At 39.6% G+C, this 22,875-nt stretch overlaps 1 protein-coding gene across 10 annotated transcripts in view; it reads right to left on the bottom strand.

Moving 5' to 3' along the window:
• The window catches only part of MEGF11 (multiple EGF like domains 11), a 285,557-nt gene that overhangs the window by 104,689 nt on the left and 157,993 nt on the right, over positions 1–22,875 (bottom strand). The gene's annotated exons all lie outside the window — the stretch shown is intronic.

Below are 22,875 nucleotides of genomic sequence, written 5' to 3' on the forward strand. Positions count from 1 at the left end.
TGAATTTATAGTGGAATTAGATGCAGAGGATCACATCCTGACTGCAGTGTAGCTAATGGCAGGTAGTATTGCAAGCAAATCCTGTAGATTTAATAATGTCATCAAATATTATTTCTTTGCGCTGTTCCTGTAAGATGACAAATATGATAATCTAAAGAAGGTTTTCTCCTTTGGTGCTGGGGGCTTGTTTGTTTGTTTTTTCTGGAGTAAAGGGATGGTAGGGAAGAAAATATCACTGGAGATGGGATTTCATAAGGCTTGACCAAGCTTAAGGATGAAGGTATGGAGTGTGTATGTCAGGTAATTTCTGGTAACAGCATGTCCTATCAATACAGGAGGGCCCCAAACCCTACGGCCATTGACAGGGAGGGGAGGTTCCCTACAGAACGCATTAAAGCACAGTGAGAACCCTTCACATGGCAATCCTGCCTGATCCCTTCTCCCTGTTTGCAGACCATATGCAGGATGAGAGAGGGAAGTCAGCATTACAGAAACAGCTTGATCCTGATTTGCTATAGAAACAGCAATCAGCACCTGCAAAACAGCCGTTTAAGATGTATGCATATTAAACAGACAGCTCAAAGCAAACACCCAGAGGTTAAGGTTTCCTCAGTAAACCATCTGCAGAAAACCAAGGATTTCTTCAGTAGTCCTACCCTTTGCTTTGCAGCCTTTCAATATAGCTATGTCAAGGGTGAAGAAATTCATCATTCTATTTAGAATAGAGTTGCTGGCAAAATCCCTGGTAAAGACGCAGTTACAGATCATTTTCCAAGTACAGTTGCTTGTGCTCAGAGAACTGGTTTCAATTATATCAACAACTCTTCTGCTAGTGTGAAACTCACTGCCATGCAGGAAATGAGTGCGTAATCCCAGCAACAGAGCTGTCTTCACAAACTCTTTTATTTGCAAACATTTTGTAAACTAATACCCAGGTGACACACTGCTTCTCAGGCCTGGACCTCTGTTTTCAGACTTAGCAGGGTAAATGTAAAGCCCACTTAAGCCTGAAGCTCTTGTCCTAGAAATTTCATAGCTCTCTCCTTCTATGGTACATGGCTATAAACCCACACTGGATGACTATACCTATCAGTTAATTTTGGTAATATTTTTGTCCTTCTTCTTGAGAAGCAGGATACACATTGGACATCTGAGGATATCCAGCAGTAAAAGAAAAGACTTTACTCAGTTTGCAAATTACCAATTTGCAAATTACCAAATTGCTGATTACCAGTTTACAACCTTGTGTTTCTTGAGCAACACTGTTAAAGGCCAAAATAAACCCATGAGAAGAGAATTCCAAGGTCTCCAAAAGGATCTGCAGGGTCTTACAGGGCACGTGTGCAGAGAGATGGTTTAATGTCCTGCAGACAGCAGTGCATGCAGTGCATCCCTGTGCATACTCCTGCTTGTGCCTCACATAAGATATTTTATTGCTTTGCCTCATTTTTCCCACAGCTGTAAACAGGGATGATAGTTCCTTACTAACACCGCTGGGAGCCGAGCAAACAAAAATCTTACTCTTTATAAGTCTTAAATTATTACTGAGAATCTGTGGAAAGAGATGATCCATCTTTATTTCACATAGACACTTGCAAAGACTCTGTAAGCCTTCTGGGGCAGGGAGCAAATCTGATGGAGCTGATGGAGTTTCCCAGCAATTTCCATTCCAGAAACACTGATTTGTTTTCCACAGAACTTGAACATCAAGGATGCAGTTCTGCACCACCACAGCAGGTACAAATCCAAACGATGCAAGCATAGCCCATAGCCCTTTGCATGGGAAAGTAGAATGCAGGAATCAAACTTAACCCTGCCTGCTTCAGGGACTTGATTCCTACCTTACCACACCCCACTGCCAGACTGTGGGTTGCTCTGGGCTCATATAATTCCAGCTGCAATTAATTTGCTTAATATGAATAAATAATATTCATTAGAAGATGTGGTTTGTATCCTTGGTCTTCCGTGTCTCAGACGAGAGCTCCAATCACCAGATTTGTCTGCTCAGTTTGTGTTTTCCACTTTGAAAGAAAGTGAAGGAGAAAGCAAACCTTTTATAGAATGGGAAAACCATTTCCCATCATCAGCTCAAGCATCTTGTTTCACATTTACAGTGTCTGTCCCTTTATGTAAGTCAATCTTACTTGAACACTTACTTACTATTGATATTTGGTCACATGCTTGCTTTCTCCCCATACCAAATTTCACTTCACAATCTAGCCAAAGGGAAGAGCAAAATGTTGAAGTAAAGAGCAGAAATTCCTCTAATTGGTTGTAAAATCATAAAAACCCAAATCTGGATAATAAAAGAAGCCTGCAGTGACCAGAAAACCAGCTGGCAGCTACACAGATTTTTCCAAAGGCTTCTAAGTACAAGGCATCAGTAAGCACACATTGCAAGATTCAGTATGTTTAGCCCAAATTAGCTAGCCAAAATGTTTTAATTATCTAAGAAATAAAACAGCTTGGCATACCAGATAGCTACTAAGAATGTGAATTTCATGGGGATTTATTATGGAGAAGACATAAAAATGAGGATTAAAGTACATCTGAATGCTAATGGAAGACACAGGAAAAACAGAATTACAAAAAGATGGGGCTTGTACCATCTCTCATTTACAGCTACTGATACAGCCTCTGCACTTGTTAGGCTTCTTTTTATGTTCCTAAAACTACCAGCAGGTTTTGACTACAGTTCTCCAAACGGTTTGAAACGGGAGTCATAGTATGTGTGTATAACTGAGGTGAACATCCTGCTGTCTCTCTAAAGATGGGAGCATATACACACGATGACATGTTGGTCTCTCCTAGATTTAAGTCTTCACCTCAGATGGCAAAGATTTTCTACTTTTAGCTATCAGCTCAAGTCCTATATATGTCACAATGAGCAGAGCCATTTCATGCAGTATCAATTCATCCACTGTTGATTAATTGCAAAGGGAATTGAGTGAAATTCATTGGCAACATGTTAGTGTAAAATCTGTGATAATGAAATATCATCCTCACCTGATTTTACACTGCAGTAATCTCACATGAAAATAAGAACTTCATTGCTCAAAGTTTATCAATTCCTGTTGGCTTGCTCTCCCTTTTAAGTCCCATATTGCAGTGACAGACTGTGGAGTGGCAAGTAAATTCTTTACCTGTATGATTTCACTGGGATATTCTGTGATAGATTGTGATAACTCCGATCTGCACTGGGTAACTTCTGCACCTTTACAAAGGTAGGCAGATACAGAATTGATAAGCTAATCCAAGCACTTACTCACACGAGTAATTCCACTGAGCTCAATAGGACCACTCATGTGTGAGGCTACTCCAGTGTGTAACTAGCTATGGGATGGGGGTCTGGTAGTTCCTGCTAGAAAATTAACAGAAAACAGAAGAAACCAAAGACTTAAGCAACCAAGACATTTTTTTCTATAAACATCAGTGTAGTAAATCCTAGCTGGTGAGTGACAGCAATTCCAGTTTCTGAGATAGAGGCAAAGCAGCCTCAGAGCCACGGAAGCCTGTTGTACTTCGGGATTGTTAGCACCACTTCTGTGGGCACAGAGAGGCCATGTTAAAATACAACCCAAGCCTAGCACAGTCTAATCCTACTCTTGTTGATCGCCTCTATGTGTTACCATAATAGAGATAAATAATAACAGCAACAACATGTGAACAGAAAGCTGATTAAAGCTTACACAAGAGCCACACTGTAAATGCATATGCCATTAAAACCGTCAAAATGATACAGAGACTTTAACCATACCATCAATAAGAAAAGCAACCTGAGAGTGGTGATGCCAGGGAGGTACAAATGCTCCCTTCAGACTGCATGTGTGGATGTCGATACCATGAGAGATGAGTCTGAAATAGCCAGTGCTCTCTTGGGAGATGATACATTAAAGGGAGCTGCCATATTTCAGGTCACATGCTAACATTCCCTGGCAAACGTGCTAACTTACTCACTTTTTCTCCTTCAAAAATATGACTAGAGATTAATTGCCACCAATAAAAATGAATATAACTCTGTAAAGGATGATGCTGGGTGCCTAAGCATAATTACAGTTGTCTGCATACGGTAGTACGACAGGTGAAAGATTCATCCCTCCGTGGAAAGCTTGTTCAACACAGCAAAAGTGTTTTCTTCCTCTCTGCATCTCTACCCCCACCTCAAAGCCTCAGTAGCTTGTTGAAGTGAGGGCTAATTACAGCAGGCTCTGCATATCCGCCGCTATAGTCGTGCATGACATCCTGTTACCAATTCTGTCCTGTTAAATACACAACAAGGACACATTGGAAGTGCTGCTTCACTCCCAAATGGCTGTTTTCCCCTCTAGGAATGATTAGTGAATTGCTGTGTTCTGGGTCAACAGAGCTACCCAGTACTTAGTGCAGCAGCACAAGTCAGGCACCAATGGAGCAAACATACACGTTTGAAAATTTAGCAGATAAATAAAAGGACTCCCAAGGAAGGGATGACATTCATCAAGTGACTTATCCTGACACAAGAGAGTCAAAAGTGCTCTTCCAGTGCTTTTCCATCACTGCAAGGATACACTGTTAATATGAAAACAGCATCTGCTATCACAGCACCACCAGGATCTGTGGTCTTAAAGTCTGTGTTTATTTTGTTCTCATTAGCATAAGCCTGCATGTGTCTTTTTTCATAGCTGGTGACCAGTCCTGTCTTCTAGGTGTGCAAAGTCAGTGGGACGCTCATCAACATTCTTCAGAAATCAAGTCGTTGCTTTTCTCAGCCTAAGGACTCAGCACCATATTTGGCTGATGGTGGTCTTTGATTAATCCACAATTTAAAGGAACTTTCTGTGAATTTGTTAAAGCAAGAATGGAGCTCATGGTCAGTAATCAGTATTCTGGAATATTTCCAAATTCAGTTTGAAATGTTTAAATGAGTTACTAGCCTTTAAAAAATGCAAACAAAATAAAACTAACTTACTAAATCTAGGAGGACGCAGTTTGAGATAAATTATTTTATAATTTATTTTGAAATTAGGGCTATATTCTCCCCACAATGTAACTTTACTGCTGTAGAATGATTATATGAATACTAATTAAGGTGAAATGCAGCCCAAACTCTGGGTGGGGTTTTTTTGGTCTAATTCGGTTTTGGAATCTGACTGGGTTTTAAATGGTTGGCCCAGCTAATGCAAAGCAGGCAACGAAACAGAAAAAGCTAAAAACATATGCCTGGATGTAGTGAATAAAAAATTAAAATAATCAATTAACTTTTTATTCCCTGCACTTAGTCCAATAGGAAAATTATAGTCCCTGTATTGAACTGATGTCTACTCACTGTACAAACATGATTCATTTTGGCACAGTTCAACACCTTTGGAAACGTAAGCCAAGGCTGCAAAAAGTCTGAAACAAAGTCTGTGGAGAGGGAATCCCTTTACAATGACAGTTGACAGCACTGTGTTTGGCTCTGTGCAGCGCCGAGTCCCTCACATGCTGGCGCTGCTGGTATAGCAACACACTTCTAAAGGCATGAGCCTGTATATTGAAAAATCACTCACTGATCTGCTCCATTCTAAACCAAAAAACCTGTTTATCTTATTAGACTGTTTACCCTCAGAATTTTTAACACATGTTTATGGATGATGGCTGTCCTCAAAATAACCCAGTTCTTCAGAAATTCCCTTCAAAAATATTCTTATCAATGCTTAGAGGCCAACATTCTAATTTTGTGATTTCAGAATGAGGAAACCTCATCCATACAGCAGACACACTGGTGGGTACAGACAGATTAGGCCACACTGCTCAAACTGTGGCTGATTTGCTTCTTCATAACTGTATCAAGATACTGATAATCGACCATGCCACAACACGTTTTGCTTAGGTCTTACAAATGAGAGAGGTCCTGTCCATCAAATAGGTTGGGTTTCTGTAAATAAATGTTTTCCTGGGGGACAGTGAAGTCAACAATAGATTTTAATTAATAATCCTGCTCCACATATAATTTAGATGATCTGAACTGTGTCACAGGCAGGTAGTTGGTAGCATTGTTCATTTTACACTGCAAGATGCTTTGTCCAGTCCCTGACAACTTCTCTGTTATGTAGAATTTACCATCTGCAGTTTCAGCTTCAGGCTCGCTCAGTCTATTGGTTTGAGGAATAGAGGAAAGGGAATTCTGGCTTAAATCAGTACGCTAAAGCAGTAGTTTTTGCTTGTTAAAGTACATTTTTATATCCTTGTCACTGACAGCTGGGACACCTTCCACATACAGAACAATAGCCTGAAATCTGGCAGAGCACTGTCCCACACCCAGGGGTGTGCTCCTGTGTCCCCAGTGAAAATCCACCTGTACCTGATCAAACTATAAAAAATGCAATTTGCAGACACTCAGTGCCACCTCTGGATAATTCATTACCTACATTCCTCAAAGATTTCATCTGTATTAAAAGCAATCTGCAATTAAAAGCTTCAGGGGCTTAGCAGGACTTCTCTTACAATTGTTCCTAGTAGCAGCCGTGGGCCACTGCCTGGTTAATCTCCATGCAGTAAGTGGCCCACGGAGAGGGTGACAGCCTTCTATTCTTAGTCCATTACCCACATGCCAGAGGTTTGTTCCGGTCCATGCTGATGAACCGTCTGTATATCAGCTTGATGACGTTCTTGAAGGGATTTTTCATATTCTCCATTTGCTTTTTAAGGAAAAACAAACAAACCAGGGTATATCACACATAAATAAGGCATTTGACTTACAAAGTTGGTGTCACAAAAATAAGAAAAAGTCAGATTAAAGGTTGGTAGTGCAGCAGTAATTCAGTACTTGAGCCTATGAATTATGATATTTTCTTTAATTATGTGAGCAGAGGCTACCTTTTACATGCCCTGGCATTTTCTGTCTTCTAAGCTTGTAGCTTTGCAGCCTCAAGGTTCCTAAACATGGGTTTCTGTGCAACGGTGTATGCACTAGCATTTTTATCTCCAGTGCCAGACTCTCAGTCACAGCATATGCAACTATAATGAAGAAAATGACAGTCTCAGTGTTTATGTCTCTAAGACTGCCCGCAGAATATATTTTGCATATGTAAATATGTATTTGTAAAACTATCCAGCCAAGTGGCAAAAACCTGAGGTTAATCTGAGGCTGACAGAATTTGCAGTCAATCTCATTTTCCAGGTTTATAGATCAGTCTTCATCAGATAGAAAGGAAAAGATGGGAAGGGAACATCAGCTGATTTTCCCCCAAATTGATAGATTATTGCTCACAGGAGGAAATTAATCTAATTCTGTGTTTGGTTTTTTTTTTCCTTAGAGAGAGGAGAACAGCTTTTCGTGCTTCAGGAAAGTTTGTACTGATTCTCTCTGAAGTTCATTGTCTGAATCAGATAAGAAACATGTGGCTGATTTAGGTCATGATTTAATCTCAGATGATGATCTCATTAGTCACTGACTCTCCAACATGTGGTACCTAATTCAGTCACAGCACTTTAGAGACCCTGCAGTTTATTCAGTATCCTCTGAGGAAACATTTTCTTTCCAAAGTAATCCTTGTTTAAAGAACATTCCTACAGCATTCTGTAGAATGCTTAGAACAGTTACCTAGTTGTACATTTTTATTTTGGATAAATGAAAACAAAATCACTCTAAGTCAAAGAAAAGTTGAGTGTTTGGATGTCAGCCTTGTCAAATCCCATAATGAACTCAATATATTTTGGAAGCAGCAAAATGGGAGAAACAACTTCTACTCCTGACAGATATCAAAGTGTTGTGTTTTCAGAATTTCCATCATGAGCTATTTTGACAGAGGCTTCAAAAGAAGTGAAAATTAGAACACAAAAAAAATCTCAGAATATTTCCTATTTCTTTTTGTAGAAATTACTGCTCAGTTTAATGAGCCTTTAACTCTACTGACACTCTAGATGTTGCAAGGTTTTTAAAACCATGAAACGCTTCATAAGGGAGCGACAACATTCTATACAACACTGGTGGCTTGTCTTCTCATTATAATTTTTTTAGAGAAGATGCTGCATTCTTTAAAATGTTTTTTTAGTGTCATATTAATGGGAGGCAAAGTCTGTTCTTTAATTAGAATTTTACTGTGGTGAATTAAAAAATACATGGGCAGAGTATCAAGAGTCTAATAAAACTAAATGAAGATACTATCTTTCCTCTGTATGAAACCCAGCAGTCTTTGCTCTGGCAAAACTTCCATCAATACTTCATTATTATTGTCTAGGACAGGATTGTAATAATAAGATCTGCAAGTAACTTACTTCCAAATTCTGTCTTCCAACTGGGTAAAACATGGACTTTTAAAATGGACTTTAGATGTTTTCACTGACTATATAATAACATTTTCCTGTAATACCTCTGCACCGAAGTACTATCAGTTTTGCCTGCAAGAAGGGGTAGAAACACATTTGGAAATGCCTAAACCACTGAAGAACAGGTATAGAGGAAGAGATCAAGCACCATCAACCATCAAGTGTTGGAGAGGTCACCAGAGAGGCCCAGGAGTGGCAGCAACAGCATCACTCTAAGGAGATTCAAAGAAAACTACAGAAATAGAGAGGGGCTTTTGTTACTGGAGATTAAGATCTATTAACACAACATCTGTGCCTGGTGTGAAACAGTTCAAAGGCTTATAAAAAGCTATTTGGAAGTATCTCCTACAGCTACTTGCTATTCTAAATAGTGCATGGTCTTCAGCTGAGTGCTTAGCAAGACAGTTGTGGGAGCAGAAGCAAACCCTCTTCTCCTTGGATCGTTAATGGCAGCTGACTGACAGAGTTTAGAGCAGATCCATAGGCCGGTTCAGCAACTGCAGTAGGCTGGCTGTGCTGGATGCCCTTCAGTTGCACCCTCATCAAGATCCCTGCAATGAGCATTGTTCATCACCCGAGGAATCTCCCATGCTGAAAGTAATCCCATCCAAGCACTGAAGTCACCTTCCTCCTGCTGTGACTGCGGAGTGGTGTCAACTGCAGAGGATCGAGTGGGATCAACCCCGTTTGGCAAAGCTCTCAGGGAGATGTGCTCAGCTCTTTATTTTTCACAGCACATAAACTGAGCATCGGAAGGTCACCCTGCTGATGTGTTGCCAGATATGCAATATACCTTTATTTGCGGTTAAAGCAAGTGCTTAAAGAAGAAAAGCTTTGCTAAAATAGCAAGCGTTAGAGAGCATGTTCCTTCTCATTCTCATTCACAGGCAGGGATGTATGTGTCCCTTCACCTCCGACTGCGTAGGTCAGCATGCAAATTGACATGAGCAGAAAGATTGGCCGATCGGTGGATAAAATGGTACTATCAAGATAAACATATGGAAGAAATGCTACAGCTAGCTGACCAGCTTCAAATTATACCATAAAGATTCACCTTCAAGGGGACATATAAGCACATCCCTCATGCATAACATAACTCACAGTACTGACTCATCAGTCATTTTTAAGGTGGTCAATAAGCAATTTATTTTATTGCATTGATATTGAAATCCAAAGTAAATACTGTGGACTGTGGGACTTGCTTTTATTGCCAACAGTGTAGCTGTAGAGTAAAAACAACCACTTCTTCCCCTTTGCCTCAGTCCCATCCTAATGTCTACTGCCTATGCACTGCTTTTCAGCCAAATAATATCAGCTTAAAGGAAGTTCTGCCCCAGTAACTGAATCTAGGAAAAATCTTACCCTCTCTCATGTGAATTCTGTTACCTAAGGACTTCAGGAGAGAATCAGAGCAGCAGAAAGCCTGGTGGCCTTTGAAATAGGGGTGTCTTTTATATCTAGAACAGTTCAAAGGCTTACAAAAAGCTATGTGCAGGTATCCGCACAAGCTACTTGCTCTTCTTTTCTTCTAGGCATACTTGAATCTTCACATGGTTCTTTAATGTTACCTAATGTCTTCAAGATATCTTAAATACACTGCTGTCTTTCTCTTACAAACCATTAATAGTAATGTCCCTTTCAGGCACATAAAAAGAAACATTTTTTTAAAAAAAGTCTTGCCCTGTGTAACCCAGTAAAAACTATAATGTTCACTCATCAAAACCACACTGTGAGACTCAGCACAGTCTCTGCAAAACCCTTCTTATATTTACCAACAGAAAATAGCAAGTCTGAAACTATTGGGAAAACAAAAGTGAAAACACTGAAATACTAGACTATTATGCCCTCTTTTCACTGCACTCAGGCACTGAGATGTGGGATGTTCTGTTAATAAAGAGATAAACAGAGAGGTAGGCTTAAATACCAGGAGTCAAAGAGTGGATGGCTCTGAGTGGGTAGTGGATGGCAGAGGACACACACCCCAGCACCAAGAGTTTTAGGCAGTAAAACCCCAGTGTCCCTAAAGTGGCTCCTTAGACTGCAACACTGCTGCAGCACCTCTTTAGGATGTTAATGCTGAGAGAGCAAAGCAGCCACAGGTCTCGTAACCTGATCCAGCAGTTTATACTCACATCACAGCCAGCAACAAAATGCACAAGCCCCAAGTGCTGTGCAGAAAATAAAGAAACCACCACTGCCTGCCTCCCTATGGCTTCCTCTGCATATTGGTAGGGCTTTGGTTTCATTCTGGAGAGCTAGGCAGGAAGATAAAGGCTTGTCTCATAAATGATTGAGATTGGATGTCTAAACCTTGATGTTTTATTTTGACTTCCGAACATGTTCAAATGTTGTTCGCAGAAGCATACATTAATGCCAATTTCTAAACCAGAAGTTGCTCTAAACTGGGAAATGAAACTTTTTGTTATGATGTTAAAAACAGACAATTCTTAAACTGTTTTACATTTTGAAAAACAGGATGATCAAAACTGTTCATCCTCACAATCAGTTATGGGTTTGCTGAACTGAAATGTTTTGACAAAATCACAACCATATGGAAGCCAGCGCTTTCGGAACAGTTTCACCCATTGTGGATTACTGCATTAAGCAATCAAATGTCAGGCAGGCAGAAAACAGTAAATCACTCCACATGTTTTTTCCTCATTGTTTACAAACAACGTGTTAGTGCCTCCAGCATTATCAGTGGGTCAGCTTCAATGCAACCAGGAAAATGTACACAGCAGTTCGAGTTCCCGGCTCTGCTGTGTCAGTTCTTGGAGGTTCAGTCTCACTTTCGGCAGTCCGAGAAACTGCCTTTGTGAAACAGCTTTCTCTCTGGATTAATTTAATTTCTCTCTTTTTTAGTGACAACTGTCACTGAAAAGTAAAAAGCAAAACAGACATACGTGACTTCCTGGCTGGATGGCAGCAGGGAAGCGAATGGGATTTTGCTGGAAGGGAACACAGCATCTGTGCATTAAGGTTTTTAAATGCCAGATTTCCTATAAGGTTCAGTTCTCTACTTTTTCCTAGTGGCAGCAGAGCTGTATTTTAAAAAGCCACAGGGAAAAAGAAAGGTTTTCAGATGAGACCATTGTCATAACTGTCCACAGACCATGCTGGACAGTGCCCATCACAAGCATCTTGGACTCAATCCAGAGCCCCTTACAGTCAGGGCATTTTTTTCTATTGACTGCAATGGTCTTTGGTAGGGGCTGGCTATGGTGGGGCAGGTTAGTGCCATCTGGAAAACGGCACTGATGCAACAACTTTTATGTTTCTTTTGCTAAGCAAGGTTCTCTGCTTACTACTGAATTGCTGAGCAGAGCAAACACAGCACGCACACACCAAATATTAAATAATCGATGAGAAGAAAATGACATGACCCCAAAGCAGACCGTTTTCCTTGCTGATAAACAGGAACCACACAGGGAAATGTTGAACACCGCCTGACACTTGTGTAGATGATGATTGTGTAGTAGATGGTGATTTAGGAATGCTGCTGACACACATACACAAAACTGATGACACAGGAAATTAGCATCCGCTCGTCTCCCCCTCCCCCTCTGGAAGAATTTACTAAATATAGCTCACCCTTTAAATATTTAAGGATATCTGTAGAATGTTGTTGTTTTTGAAAGGGTTCCTTCCTGACTGGATTTTCCTCATCAGGCTTAGTAATCAAGTTGTTTTATTTGGAATGGATAATTATTAGTTGAATAATTAATTATTCAGAGTACATTACTAAATAAAATTCAAAGTATGTTGGTATAATAAAAAAATAACAATATGCAAGAATTTGGGTTTTAAATTGTGCAATAAGGTCAAAATGTGCAGGTTTTTTGCACATTTAATAGAATTGCCTCCATCACCAAAGTCCCATACAAACGCTGACTAATTCTCATGGTCCATTTATGAGCAAGAAAATACATTTTATCACCATTTCATAGAAGAGAAACTGAGAAAGTCAAATTACATTAAACTACAAAGCTACCCAGAAAGTAAGTGGTAGCACTGAGATAGAACAGCTCCAAGTTCTAAAGTCTAAATTTATGCTATACTTCATAGTATATTTCTTCTACAGTTATAATTCTGTGCTGAGGTAAAAATATGAAACATTATTCTTTCATGTATACAGAGATTAATTTGTGAAGTGTTTTTCTGTGTCTCATCAATAATGGTGTTTAAAAAGTGTAAACTTGGTACAAACACCATCACTGATATGCAGACCGACGTGGTGTATGGGTTGGTGAAGGGCTGGGGAAGGAAGGTACCCAGCCCTGCACACCCACTACCTCCAGATCAACATCGTTTCAGCCACTTCTAGCTCGGCGAGTGGCACTTGGTGACGCTTAGGCCACACTACACTGCGTTCGGCAACGTGCCTGAGGCACGCACATGCCTGTCGAACTGGCTGTAGTCCAGCTCCGTCAGGCAAGGAAAGCAGCAAAGTTCCATCAATGCTGCTTTGACACCGGCTAGGTACGAATCACCTACACATCCCTGTTGGCAGCTTCGCCGGTAAAAGCCCTCGCTACCCTCAGCTTCACTGCTAGTGGTAATTGGAAAGGCTGGGTAGGACTAACAGGGCTGTCTGCTTCAATCACCCCTCTGATTGCAAAGTGGATGCAACCTTAATAAATGCTTATTCAGCATAATGAGAATCTAATTAAAGATGGCTAAAACAGTAATCACTTCTTCATTTTCTCTAACTGCCATCCCCCGAGCTTCTAGAGTCAAAACCAGGCAGAGGCTGGATGCACAGAGAAAAGGGCCTCGTGATCCAAGGCATTCTCAGCTTGCACCAGAAAACCACAGAAGAGAAATTGAAGAAAATCTCGAAGTTTTTCACAAATGATATATAGCAATTCAATAAAAAGGGTCCACTTTATATGATTCTCTCTCCTGGTTTTACAGGTCCCAACTCTATCGTTCTCTTTAAGGGAACACAGGATTCTCCGGCCACAGTTTGTTTCCCTGTGTTTTCGTCCATCACCATTATCACTGACATTGTTTTTTACTGACCTGTGTGGATCTTGGGCTCTAACAAAACGAAACCCAAGATAAGTTACACAATATTTGCTGCAAGATTTTCCACAGGCTGCACTGGGACATGGTATGTTTTGTTTCCCCATTGATTGCCAGGGTCAGAAAACTGGAATTTTTGCAAGGCAAGGGATTCAAAAAGCAATAAAACTACGCATAGAGACTGTTGGAACTTCTTCAAATATTTGATAATTAAAATTGTTAAATGTAACAAGAATTAAGTTCATATTGTACCAGAAGGGCTTGTCCTTACAGAGACCTTGTAGCTAGCAAAGTTTAAACGCTTTATTGTTCTGTAACTTGCATATATACAGACTCCTCTATTTGGCACATCCTTAATTTCTGTCAAACCAGAAGAATTCTAACATTTTCTGTCAGGGAGCTGGTGTAAATCTTGAAGAAAGCCTAAAAAAACCTCTACTGTTGACTCATTTCACTCATTCCTAGGCAGATCTGAAAGAAGGAAGACTTGAAAGAAACATTATGAGCTCAAGAATTATCCTCAACTCTTGAAAGGCACACAGAAAATTAAATTGGGGGATCAGTATTAAGGTAGTGGAAATTACTGGGTCTGTGCACTTAAAAGATTAAGAAGGTGACTTCCCACTGAGACTTGAGAATGCAGGTGCACATAATTTTAAAAATCTGCATTTTTAACCTTTTAAATTTGCTAGCAAAGCAAGGAAGTTGTTGAGGAACTGCAGTAAACATGGCAATTCAATCAGCTTCTTCCAGACTGTATCTCACAACTTTCCAATTCTTTAACCCAACAGGTCAGTCAATCACGGAAAGACTCTGGCAGCTGGCAATACAGCAGCTAAGCAGAGTTGAAAGCAACATAGGAACAAATTTTTAGCAACTGCGTAGCAAAATCTCTTAATTTACTGCAGCGGTGGCTCTGGCCACCAAAGTTCATGGTCGTTGAAACCAATGTCCTGTTCTCTGCTCTTGCTACTAGGAATTGCCAGAGGACTTGTGTAAAAGAGCCAATAGCAGTCTGGAAAAGGATTCCCTTTTTGAAAGTTTGGTATCAGTTTCTGTACATTTTTTAAATACAGGGCTCTACAATCAACAATTAACAGGTGATAACACTATTCTTTTCAAGTTTCATAAGTATGTCAGAGGTGAACACAGATTTCAAGATGTTACTTTTGCCTGCTCCAGTCAAGAGACTTCAGGCTAACTCTTAGACCTATAGACTCTTAAAACAATTATCATCTCATAATGCAAATACTCTGAATTTCATTAAAAATCAAAACACCACTTGACTGCCAAGCAACGACAAGCACATTTTATACATAAGCTAACTAATTCCATCTGAAAGCCTCTGAAAAAATAGTAATTGTAGCTCATCATAGCTACACCTAGAAAGATAACCTTGCAATTGATTTCTGCCTGCCCTCCAATTACAGGCGAGCCACTGTGATGACTGTTTACATCTCACTTACGGCAACAGGACACAGTAGTGGAGTAGGGCTACAATGCTGACAGCCGTTTATACACATAACAAATATTACAACAAAGACTTATAAAGCAGATACACTAATTAAAATCCTGCTCCACAGCCCACTGAAATGAAAGCAAAAGACACCACTTGTTTTCCAAATGTAGCCTTATAACCCAGTTTATCTCCGGATTTGTTCTGGCAACAGACTGTCTAGCTGCCACCCACAAAATATTGCCAGGTTGAATCTTAGTAAAAAAGATTTGAAACTGTCGATCTAAGTCCATGTTTTCTCAAGTCTCAATTATTGTAACATTTTCCTTGTGGGAGATCTTTATTATGTCCCATTCGGAGCACAGCTCACCCTGAGCGTAGCTGCCAGCACTCCTCCTCACAGGTTCTGACTGCTTGAGTAACATCCACCTTATTTTACACTATTTACACTAGCGCTGTAAAATTCTTTATCGATGCCAAGGTTTTACAGCTTAATTTTAAGGCACTCAACAGTTGTGCTCAAATATATCTGAAAGATCCTTCACGCTATCCATATGTTCTCAATTGTCAGTGAGGTCAAAACTGGCAGCTTGCTCAGCCTGCCTGAGATACAACCGTAAGTCTTTGGAATTAGGGCTTTTAACAACTCTGCTTTTCCTGATTCTTGTGCAAACCACTCAATCTGTCTTGGCATTTAAACCAAAGACATTTTTATTTGCTGTTACTTTTGACTGGTCTTGGAAATATACTTCAGTGAAATACTGTTATTGTAAAATGCCTTAAAAACCAGTTTTATGTCGAGAAAAACTATATGAATTCGACCATGTCAAACTTTTCTACTAGCACATCAGTCAATGATACTCTGATAATTAGCAACAATCTAAATAATACCACAGTTAAATCTACAGAATGGTTAATTCTAACTTCAGAACCAAGGAATGCTTGGTACTGTTTTCCTATCAACATTTCACCACCCCATTAAAGAAGAAAATACTTCCTGTTCTACAAAGGACCTCAGCCAAATTTAATTTACAACAATCATAATCAAATAGCTGAGGGCTTTTTTCCCCCTAAATATTTTAAGTTAGACATAGTGGAGCAGTTAAGATTTTTATTAGGTTTTGATCTCACATTTCGTGAAAATTGGAGGAATTATTTTTTACTGAGATGGATTTCCCAGGTTATCAACTACTTACTGAATGCTAACATAGGGAAAGGTATTCCTGAGAAAAATAACGAGATTAAAAATATAATAACTTACAGAAATAATGTCCATTACAATTCACAGTGGGCTAATGAAAAGCCATTGTGCAACACTTGGAAAGTATTCTGTGACATTAGCAACTACCGGAGAGCCTGATGGCAGAAAACAGTAGCAAAGCTTTACTCAGGGGAATACTTGCACACTCTGTTCTTAAATCTCGCTGGTGTGAACAAATATTTGAGAAAAGCTCAAAGCCATTCATCTTGTATAGCTGGTCCTAAAAGTCTGCCATTCATAAGTCACTATCTGTAAAAAACAAAAATAAATGCCTGAGATATCCCAACAATAGGCAGACACAAGGTTTACGTTTGTATGCACAGATGGGCTAAGGACGATTTACAGGGTAATTGCCTTGGATTGCTTTATTACACATTTGTCTACCTATAAGGTTTTTCACAGACAAGATTTTATCTTAGAAGTGGCCAACTCTTTTTAGCAATCAAGTCATCACATGAGTTTGATATAATCGGTAAACTAGTTTATTATCAATGATTAGTAAAAGTACATTATATTATATAGCTCCACCAGTTATCAGCCACACATTTGCCCTAACCAGCCATCCTTTTTGCCCTCAGATCTTTCATAGACATGAAAGCTCAGAGAAAATATTTGGCTGTAGGTTGAGCAAACTGCAGGAGTATGCAGACCTAAAGAATTCCTGCACTTTGATGCTGCTCTCCTCTACTGAATGTGTGCAAGCAGAACAGAAGGCAAAAAACACGGGATGGAAAGTATTAGAGAAAACAAAATCATTAAGACTAGGAGGAAAGAAGAAGAAAATGTATGTAAGGAAAGAACAAAGAGAGAAATAGGTTAAAAGAAAGAAAATAAAACCCCACATAAAATCCAGAAATAACAGAGAAAAATAAACAGCTGAAAAGAAAGAAGACGTACATTCCTGATGTCCTTGCAGATAGCATTACCAAGGACTCCCTGCTTTAGTGTCCCACATAATATGTCCCTGAAAATAATGAAGGTCACCAGCATATTATAGGAAGTAGTCAGCAATGAGTAGACCATTACAACCACCACAGAAATGATCAATTTGTTTATCCTTGTTAAATGAAAACAGAAAACAATGTGATAAGGGGATGGGCTACATCTGGCACCCCAAGGCTTTCATTCTCCAGCCGCTTCCTCACACTGGTGACACGCACAGGACTCTTGCTTTTTACTCTTGGATAGGCAGGGAATAATGACTAACTGTAATAAAACAAATAACACATACAACATCTAATGACTGATTTCCTGGGAGCTGCATTAGCTCTTGCATTAGCTGGATTTTAGAAGTCAATTTTTAAAACTCAGGACAGCATTAAAAAACTGACAAATGCCACTCGGTCACATCCATGTTGTCACAGTTATTGAAGCCTCTGGAGAGAGTGTCAAAGAAATAAAGCAAATTTCTTTTTTGCTTAATTTGTGTCAATTGATTTCCTATTTTTAATTAATAATTCTAATTATGATGCAGCAAATTTACCCAACAGACACAACTAGTTTAATCAGCATGTATTGATTGTAACAGTAGAATTATCCCAATGTTCCTGACACCATCGATTTTCTGTTGCGCGACTGTAAGAAAACAGAAGCTGGACTGTGTTGTCAGCTCACTGTGCTGATGATCTCTAGGCTATGAATTGGTGTTCCTGACCTTACAAATAAAAACACAGACATTATCTACTACTTCAGCACTTCAGAGAAGGAATCTGGTGATTAAGTTATGACACAAATAAGGGGGTTAGTCATAGCCATAGCAGCAGGGAAATAAAGCTGGTAGACACTGATTTGAAGAAAAAAGCTGTAAGAGAGCAGTTAGAAAAGCCTTTGTAAAACTGAGCTAAATCATTTGCTTTAAGTTCCTAATTTGTCCTCACTGTGGACAGCTCCCAAACATCTATTTAATTTTCAGCATATGCTTCAATATCCGCAATAAGCCCTTCAGTACATTTTTGAGCATTTTTCCTTTTTTTTTTTTTTTTCAACAGCTCATCTGTGAAGGTGCTCATAGGAGCAGCAAGGTGGACACCTGCTCAAATAGAGCCAATACTCACTCTAATGTCACTGTGTGACTGTCCCCATCAACACTCTATTTCTGACTCCAGGGGTAGGGCACAAGGGGTGAGAAAGAAAAGGGATTTTACAGAGAAGGCGTAGTGTGGCCCAACCTACTGCTTAGCCCCTTTGCTGGACTCATTGAGAATTCTTCAAATTCTCTGCTCATCAAGCTCCAAATTCTGCAGAAATGATGCAAAAAGCCACCTGTAGTGGCACAGAGAACTTCTAACCATTTGCAATTGGAATGCTCCAACTTAGAAAGCATAGAAAGGCTTTTTGCAGCCAGTGGCTCTCCGCTGTGCCTGGCACGCCTCCACAGGGCCCTCTGCTTTACTGAAACGTGGCCCAGTACAAAGGTGGGGCACACCAAACCTCTGCAATGGAATGAGTGGCCCTAGTTTAAGGTGTGGAGCAGCTAAGAGTTCTCACCTATGATTGTCTCACTTAACTACCCATTTGTAGTAAAGAAACCAAAAGTATCAGAATCTTTGAGGAAAACAGCAACTTCTCACCAACGTGCGTGTGTAAGGACACTGGCTGTAACTGAGGTGGATTTGAACTAAACCTCTGCAGCCAAGTTGCTCCCAGGCTTGTATGAAAACATGCAATGAGATATGAAGATTGGGCCAAATACCATTACAAAATGGAAAAAAAAAAACCAATGTGGCTGCTACTGCCTGAATGCAACGGGATGGCAAAGACATGTCACCAGTTCACTGCCGGGACCACACGGCAGAGTATTCTTTTACCTGAGGTGTGGGGAGGAATAGCCTGGGATTAAAACCAGCGTTTGCAGAGAGGTGTGAAAGTGAAGTATGATTTTTGATCTGCTTGTTTTGTTGCAGAGCTAATCATAGTCCAGTGAAAAGTAATTTACCAAGTTTCCCCATATTTGGTTTTTCACAACAGTTGACAATGCAAGCAGATTTAGCAGAAAAGCGGCTGTGGTAGAGGTGAAATCACTAGCAATAGAAAACTCACATTTTTTCCTATAGCTGTTAATTCATATTAAACATTTGCTGTTTCTGCTTACTCAAACTATAATGTGTCAGTAATAAACATGCAATTATATTAGTTAGCTTTTTGGCTAAAATATTTGGAACAGTAAAATTGATAGATAATTACAGTAACAGTTATTTGTTCCCTGCCAAACCTGCAGTAAGGCATGCCCGCCTGCAGAGTTATGTCTTTTTAAGCACAAAAAGATAAGCAGTACACATCATACACTTTGAATAACGAGAAAGATTTCCTATGGCCAGCATTTCAGAAGTGGAAACAGACTGTGGTTTGATACAAACCATATCTATTTATGTAAAATGGGATTTTAATTGGAGCTACTTATCCCCGTGATATAAATGAGGCAATGAAAAATGATTGATGCACTCTGGTAATTATTGTTAAACCACCTTGCAAACTACAACAAAAAAATCTTTCATGTACATAATGGCTGTTTAAATTTTAATAAGATACAGAACTGCACTTCAGTAGGCAAAATATTAATGCTACATTTTGGGCAATATTTATATTTAAATACAAACAATATTTAACTGAAAAATCAGAATACATGAGGAATGCTGGGTGGATTTATTTAAGTGATAAATAGATCTATTTTGGAAACATACAAAAGAAAGTAAAAATTGCATTAGCTTGTTATTTTTTGCAGTGGGAAAGCACAGGCATGACACAGCATAAACTCATCGTCTCCCCAGTACAAAAAGTGGCAGTAAGTATGATGGCGTAGATATATGGGGTCTCACAGTAGTCACTGCTGCTGCTTCTTTATTTCTACCTAACAGCAAAGGTTAAGAGTGCAAAACCAGTTTCTGTTCATTATTATACAGAATGAATAGCAATATAAATTCTTAATAATTGTTATACCTATGGGGGAACTAAAGCAATTCTCCTCATTTAAATGAAATGAAAGTTGAGCACTAAAGTCTTCCTTCTCTTCTTCTCCAGCTATGGAACATTGCCCCACCAGAATGTGAAAACGCACTGGTTCTCTCCATCACAGCTATATCAGACTTTCCGGAAAACTGAACAGCCAATAAGGCTCAAAGAGGCTATTACAGTGTACAAGGTTCGAACAGTGCAGAGACACCAAATACAATAGTCCTATTATAGATAAGTCTTCTAAAGATAGAAAAAACTGCAGAAAAGAGTCTGTCTATACAATCAACTAATGCATCATTTGTCAGAAAAGAAATGTCCGGGCTATCTTGAAAAAAATGCCAAGAAGTTGCTTGTAACAGGGGAGTGTATTGAATAAAAGACCAAAGCAATCAAGACCTTCTGTGGTTATAATCTCATTTGTGCATTGACGGTATTTCAGTCAATAGACTGTCATACACTAGCTAAGAGTTGTATTGTAAAAATATTTGGACCATCATATCAAATTTCATAGCTGGTGCCCTACAAGGTCAGAGAGTGGAATCATTAGTCTTAATAGGGCGATTGATCAAACCATAAATCCAGCAAAATCAAATTTTACTTTGGTGTCTCCTACAAAGAAAAATGAAAAAAATAATTCGATTCATATGTATCATAATTTCTAGCAACCAGATCACATTGCATCAGGAAACTCAGTAGCCTACTCTGCATATAAAGCATGATTCTGCTCCTATTGCAATCAGTGGCAAGTTCTCACCCCGTCCTAGGGGAGCAGGGGATAATGAAGGGGAAGAGGCAGGTTTGGAAGGGGATAGGTCATAACTCCAAAATTCTAGATGCAGATTACCACATTCTGAATGCCACTATTGGACCAAGCAAATGCAAAAACAGAAAAGGAAACTTAGCTTATTTTCCCCCATTTTACCCATCTGCAGTTCAATTTATGCAGTGAGAGCTTTTCAACATGTACACTTAATACACACCTTCATGGAAGTAGGGTCAACACGGTGCATGGGATGGGTCAGACTATCAGGGACATCGGTCCCAAAGATTTCTTTAGTTTATTGACCCTCTCAGTGAACCTGAATCAAGTATGAGACACAGAATGAAACCCTTAAATCATGTCATTTGGTTTCGGTTTGCATTATGAAACAACTGCACTGTGGGATAAAGGCGAGAACAGTGCTGTTGACTAGGCAATAGAAGTTGGTCTTAAACCACGACAGCAATTCCTTGCGCTGCACATTTTTGTATTGCATTGCAGACTTCAGAATATAATTGAACTCTTTGGCTTTTGAGTCCCTTTTCACTGTAAATGCAATATTAATGAATCATATTGAGCTTTCCCAAACAGCAGGGACGTGAATAAAAAAACCCCTAACTGTCCTAATTCTACGTGGATCTTCATAATCCAGCTTTATTTAGCCACCAAAAAAGAGGAAAAATACCCAAAGTAGAAGATATTAGCAAATTGTGAAACATGGATCAAGTGCATTTTTCTTAAATCCCTGATCTGATCAGTTCAAGATATGTCCCTCTTATATAGCAGTAATCACCTGGATACAGGGTTTAGCAACTAACTCTAATTACAGAGATGTTGAGCAGTGATTTTTTTTAAGTGAGAGTTAAGCTGAGAAGAGCTTCTTGACTAGAAGCCAGTGTGCTCAATCAATTAAATCATCATAAGAGAAGAAGAATCAGACCAAGGGGGGAATGCGTATGTGAGGCTGATCATCAGTACAACTGAACTGTCACCTCAGCGCAGGCTGGAATGTGGCCATAGAAGTAGATTGATGGATGAATTACTCTCAGCAGAGAGCAGCCCACAGTGAATTGCTGATAAGATCTCAAAATAAATCTTACAATATTACATGCCAAGGTGGAACTGCAGCCTCTGCAGCCTTGCTGTAGCTCGGAAGCTAAGCAGGTCCTTCTGTCTACCTAGCCTCAGGGGGCTTTCCTGGTCTGAAGGAGGTTCTTCTCCCCATGTTGCTGGGATGTTTGTACAGTGTTAGTGAGGTGTTATACAGCAGCTCATGAAAACTGGGAGTGAGTTTAACAAGCCTGGAAAGATTTGGATGAGTTTCTGTGACTTAGAGATACTGATTTCCCCTGTAACTACTGTTTTTCTAGATGACAGCTTAATATCTGCCAATTAGAGGAAGGAGAGACTCTGACTGGAGCCACTGTAATCAAAACCAAAAAGGCAACGGTGGGTTGTAAGGGATGTAAGGATGAAGCTGCCTGCTGGGTTGGTTTCTGGGTTCACAGAGGTTATGATTGACCTGCAGAGCACATATAGAGGAGGTGGATGTCAGACAGCTCACTGATAAAGTTTTCTTTACTGTGTATAGCTATTTAAATCCTCAGTATATGGGAGCATTTTGCTTTAGGCTCCCTCAGTAAAAGGAGAGACAAAGAACTACTGATTTCTTGGCACACAGAGCCAAACCCTAAACAGAGAGTGGAAAATTCATAGTGAATTCAATAGGTGGCCACAAAGTCCTAAGAAAGAGGAGGCCTGGAATGCTGTCATGATCCTCTGGCAGTGATGTGACTCTGGAATCAGAAATTGGTGTATGATTCATGAGAAGATATGTGAACTTCCTTCACTCCTCACTTAGGAAGTTTGTGCTGTAAGAGATGTGTGGCTGGCTCACTCCTGACTAGCTATTACACAACCAAGGGAATGGCTTTACAAATGATTATAAAAATCGTTATTTAACTCTTGTGGGAGCTCAAAGACGCACAGATCTGCACTATTCTGAAAAGGCATGAGTTGTGAGACTTGAGCTGTCTCTTTGTCACTTTATTGCAAACAGATCGTTTTGGAATAGAACATACAAATACAGAGATTTTTGCCCCCAAACTGTGTCCTAAATAAGATTTATGCTGG

The sequence above is a fragment of the Athene noctua genome, chromosome 13 (assembly GCF_965140245.1).
Source record: "Athene noctua chromosome 13, bAthNoc1.hap1.1, whole genome shotgun sequence".
Lineage (NCBI taxonomy): Eukaryota > Metazoa > Chordata > Aves > Strigiformes > Strigidae > Athene > Athene noctua.